Genomic DNA, 5,396 nt, shown 5'->3' on the forward strand with positions numbered 1-5,396 from the left:
ACAAGCTCGCAGCCTATTACAGTGATCTGAATACATTTCTCTGTGGATTACATATCGCTTTGTCTAAATAATTCAGTGGTTAGATTCATAACTTGTGGCTCGTATATACTCTCATAGGCTCGCTCTTTGTTACACTCTATGTGGCCCATATGTATTCCCTTGCACTATTTATGTGGATCGTATTTCCGAAAGAAATGGATTCACCACGAAACCTTGGCCCAAAATCCTGAAATGTGCTGGCCCGAATTCCTATAGTTTTCCTAGCAAAATTGTGGGTTGTTTAGACTTACGCGTGAAGGTAATGGCTAGTTTGTAAGATCGTCTCGGTGAAACCAAAATATTCATTCCGACAAAGGCTTCAAATTTGCCGTTGATAAAATTGTGAGCTCTGCACACCACAAATGGAGCAGAACATGGAGAAGCCAAAGAAAATGGGACGCCAGTGCGACATATATGCACAAAAGAGAGCTGCTCTGAGAAGACCCAAGACTCAACAACAGGTATGCAGGGAATGCTTTTATTTTGCCTTTGAAGAAGAGATTCACAAGGTTATTATCGGGAAACACCTTTTCGGACCAGGAGAACGTGTTGCTATTGGAGCTTCTGGTGGTAAAGACTCCACTGTTCTAGCACATGTCTTGACAGAGTTGAATAAACGACACAATTATGGTCTAGAACTGTTCTTGCTATCAATAGATGAAGGCATCACTAAACGACATAATTATGTACATTTTGTGAAGTTTTTCGTCGCCAGGCTTTAGATAGAAGGGCTGCAACGGTAAGAGCAGATAAAATTGCAACTGGTCACAACGCAGATGATATAGCAGAGACTGTACTATTAAATATTCTTCGTGGAGATATTGCCAGGCTAAGTAGATGCACATTGATAACAACAGGGGAAGATGGATCTATTCCAAAATGCAAGCCTTTTAAATACACATATGAAAAGGAGATCGTCATGTATGCATATCTCAAGAAGCTTGATTACTTCTCTACCGAATGCATTTATTCACCAAATGCATATCGAGGCTTTGCTCGTGATTTTATTAAAGAACAAATCAGACCAAGAGCAATCCTTGACATAATTAGTTCAGGTGAGAATTTTCGCGTTTCTTCTTCAGCAAAAATGCCACAACAAGGTGTATGTGAGCGCTGTGGTTATATTTCCAGCCAGAAATGGTGCAAAGCATGTGTTTTAATAGATGGTTTGAACCGAGGCCTTCCAAAACGTGGAATTAATCGAACTAGGGGACGCCATGCTTTAAAAATTGATATGCCTGCTACAGATGGAGTAGCGCCCCTCCTCTGCACAGCTCTATAACAAGAAAGTCACTTTCAATGTAAACAGATGATGAGTTTCAGATCATGGGGAACCTGAGACAGACAGGATTCCGTTCCATGATTTCCGCCAGCGATTGATCCTTTGGAGATTTTGTGGGCGATGTGGCTCTTAGAAGACGGACTGTGAACTGTTGCCGATGCTACCATATAGCATGTGCTTGGATGTGTTAAACGCTGGGTGCAACCACGCAAACCTCTTTCAGTACAGTTGTCATCATAAGGATAGGTTTTTAGCTTAAAGGTCGTTGTATTGGCAAATGCAACCTGGCAAATCGAACTTAAGTCCAGATTATCTATTATAGCCAAAAATGCGATTTGGTTTTATCTCTTAATTGGCAGATCTACGCTCCAGTTTTGGTCAATCATCAACAGATTTAGAGGAAAGCTGCCTTACTTTAGGATAGAATATAACGCTCTTTTCTAATTTATGAAGTGTTAGTTAAAACAACGCCCCTGTTTTGGGCAACAGTTTAGTTTTAATGTATTTAAAAAAAAATTCATTTGAAGAGGGTTAGAGTAGTAGAGAGAGAGTTTTCTGAGTGCTGGGAGCTGCTGGAGCGTAGCAGAGCTTTCTTGTACAGTCTTTGACAGAGTTTTTAATGAAAATTTCACAGCTCTAACTTCTGAGATTCATGTGGTATGTTAATTTAGCATAAGTTTTCCCTTTGTCTCATATGTAAACTGTTATGTTTCATTTCATTTCACGATCATTTCTAGCTGAACAAATGAAGTGTTAAAGTGAGAATTCATGCTTGCCATGCTCCACTTTTAAGTTTGTTCTATTCAATGTTTTCTTCTGTTTAAGGAGGATTCAAAGTATTATTTGCCCTCCTTAGCTCCTCACCAGTCTTGCCATCCCATTTAAAATTTAGATTTGATGCTAAATTTCTTGCCTACCTTGCCTCAGTCGTCAACCTGTGTTGTTCATTATATTTCTCTGCTCAAACTGTGATTTTGCCCAGGCAGCCCAGAAAAACCCCATTATTTTATTAAAAACCCCTTTTATCAGTTTACTAGCCTAATATCTGTGTTACCTTTGTTTGGTCAACTCATCCCATTGAAAATTTGTCGAGATAGACCGGAGAGAGCCTTCTCATACCCCGTAGGGCTAGCTACGAGGTGAAATGGTTTGATGTTGCCTTGAAGGTTTACCTTCCTCAGCCTAGGGTGAAATCTCAAGCGCTAACAGGTACGACAGTCAATCTTCCCGAATGCTGTGTTCAGTGCATTGCGATCGATAGGGCGGTAGACACGGCTTCCTATGGATAAATTATTTAAGCCTATAGGGGTCTCCCAATATATACTCGAGGGTACGTGGGAGCACAAGTCTGTACTGGCACTTATCGTCTCAAAGTGGAGGAATCACCCAACCATCAGTGAGGACAACAGTTACCAGGCTTTACGACGCCGGAATACGTCTCTAGCCTAGACCTCTAAATGTTGTGCGTTAAGTTCCAAAGCGTTGTTAGATTCATTGAATTTATTTTAAGTTGATATTTCTTATGAAGTTTGCCTTTTGGGTTCACCACGAGATGTAGATGTAATTCCTAAAATGCAATCTAAAGATGATAAGCAAACTTTTATCTCTTTTCAGCAATGAAAATCCTAGCTACAAGGGGAAAAGAAAGACACAATCTTTTCACAAAGAGCAAAGAGCACACTGTAAATGCACTTTCCTAAATCAAGCCAAACAGACTGTCAATATGAAAATGCACATGTGCATGTATTATTTTTCGACTTTCTTAATATTGATGCTAAAAAGAAAGTTGATGCACAAATTTGAATTTGCTTTCAATCGTCAAACACAAACAAGCTTCTTTTCGAAATCAAAAGATAAAGACGATTACGACGCTTTACGATTTTGAAATAAACACTCGTTTTTGACACTAGAAAAACATAAATTCAGACCAAAGGCAAAAGTAAAAGTATAGTCGACCATCAACAGCAATCACACTTTCTCCTATGATCAAAATCGACACTTGCGACAGATCTAAATCAAAGGACGACAGTACGACTATTCTACTTTTGCAATGGAAAACTGTAAATGACTCAACAAACACACAAAAACATCTACAGTATTTTTGTACAAAGGAGGCGGAATTACAACAAGGAAAAGGGGTTTTTAAACAGACACATACACTGATCACAGGCTGCAAAAATCAGAGACAAAACTGGAAAGAATGAAGCACAAGAACCTCAGCTGCACAGGGCTAGTCTGATCAGCGCACCTGTAACACAGAGAAACTGGATTGCAGCGCAGGTTGCCCTATCGGGAACTGCGTTGAAATGCAAGAACTCTTCACAGTACCTGCGCTGGGGCAGAAACGAGAATTCTATCCAGGTTCTGGGTCACGGTTTATAGTTTAGTCTTTGGTTTTTGGCCGAGTAAAAGCAATCAGTAATGCACGATCAGAGGGTAGATCTAAGGAGGGTCTAAGAGCTATCACAAAGGGCAATCAGATCATTTGTGAATCAACTGTTCAAATCATAAACAGATCCAGTGAATGGATTGAAGTAGCAGATGTCTACTTTGCATTTGTTATGGCAAATACAGTTCGAATGCTACTTATAAGTTTATGAAACAAACAACAAAAAGATACACAAACAAACTAATTAGACAATCCTCCCCAGCGGAGTCGCCATTTTATTACCGGGAAAAGTGTCTATTTAGAACGACTCTATCCCACTAAGGTGTGACAGTTACCTTAGAAACAAATAGAGAAAACTACTTTTGTATTTCCTTCATGAATTACAGATAGAGGGGGATAGAAAGAACCGACCTGTGTCTTGCGCTAATCCTTTGATCCAATCCCTCTCTTCTTTGGCAGCTTCCAGCTACCTGCTTCCTTACTTGCCCAGCTTCACCAAGTTCCTGTAAGATCACAGAAGAAGAAAACTACACAAAGACATGGATCTATATTCATAAACAGCTTAGGATCAGATTTAAGCTAAACATACAAATGTAACAAGCATCAATGATACACAAGCATGTAGGAGAAACTCAAATAGTTTTATTGATATAACAAGAAGATCCAGGAGGAGTTACAACCGATGATTCCTGATCCAGCATCAACCTCCCAGCAAAGAAACCCCTCTTCACCTCCAACAAAGCATAAATCACCCAATACTCTGATATCTATCTCAAAACCAACAACAATTCTTTGCAATGTACAAAATTCCAGCCTCTGGATCTCTGGGATGAGGGATCCATATATAGATGTATGCAAGGAGGATGAGTCAGCTTATGATTTGACTAGTGTCTTCTCTCTGTCAGTTCTTGCTTCCACTTGGAGATTGAGAGCCTCTTACTCATCCTTGGTCGAACTCAGTGAGGCAAGTGTCATTGGAGAAGATTCTGGAAGCTTCCATTGTCTCTTCACCTCGCGGAATGGCACTGCCATTTGTCATTTCCCGCTCAACGCACCCTGATAGTGCATTTAGGTGCGTTGCAATGCACCTAGCTAGTGTATTTAGGTGCTATGCAACGCAGCTAGCCAGTGGAGCAGCTGAAATGATCCTGATTTGACTGATTCTGAGCAGTTTCTGGTGGAGAACTTCTGGGAGAAGCTGTAATTTGTTGACCTTGTTCCTTTAGGGGTTGGAACAACACTTTTAGGGACTTAGGAGCCCTTGGTTTATGGACATTTCATGCTTGGTGCTGCAAGGCACAAAAATGTCTATAACAGTTGCCCCCTAAAGTATGAGGCCGTTAATCAGGTGAAATGCTTTATTATGAGGATCCGAAGTTCTTTCAATGCTGGGAGGAGACCTGTAATAAGATACAATACAATACATTAACTTCATACTGTTTTTCATGATCTAGCTGAGGCGAGCATTCCCATGCTCAGCTTTATAAATTCATTTTCATGTACATAGGACAAACAATTGTCTGAGTGTAGACTGATGATTCTGATAGAGCCATCATCCTTTTGGTAGGATGATTATCTGTGCTGCAATGCTGTACATTTTAATGTCTTTATTTTCCTGAATATATATCGCAGCCCGGATGGATGAAACTAGATCCGAGGTCTTCAATCTTGTCTGATCTTCACTCG

The 5,396-nt window shown here is 40.2% G+C and overlaps 1 pseudogene; it reads left to right on the forward strand.

The window, feature by feature from the left end:
- The first annotated feature begins 401 nt into the window (after positions 1-401).
- Positions 402-1,321, forward strand: LOC149141429 (cytoplasmic tRNA 2-thiolation protein 1 pseudogene; annotated as a pseudogene).
- The last annotated feature ends 4,075 nt before the right edge of the window (positions 1,322-5,396 follow it).

The sequence above is a fragment of the Pinus tabuliformis genome, chromosome X (genome assembly GCF_031772625.1).
Source record: "Pinus tabuliformis cultivar Carrire ecotype Pingquan chromosome X, CPIR1, whole genome shotgun sequence".
In the NCBI taxonomy this organism is placed as follows: domain Eukaryota; kingdom Viridiplantae; phylum Streptophyta; class Pinopsida; order Pinales; family Pinaceae; genus Pinus; species Pinus tabuliformis.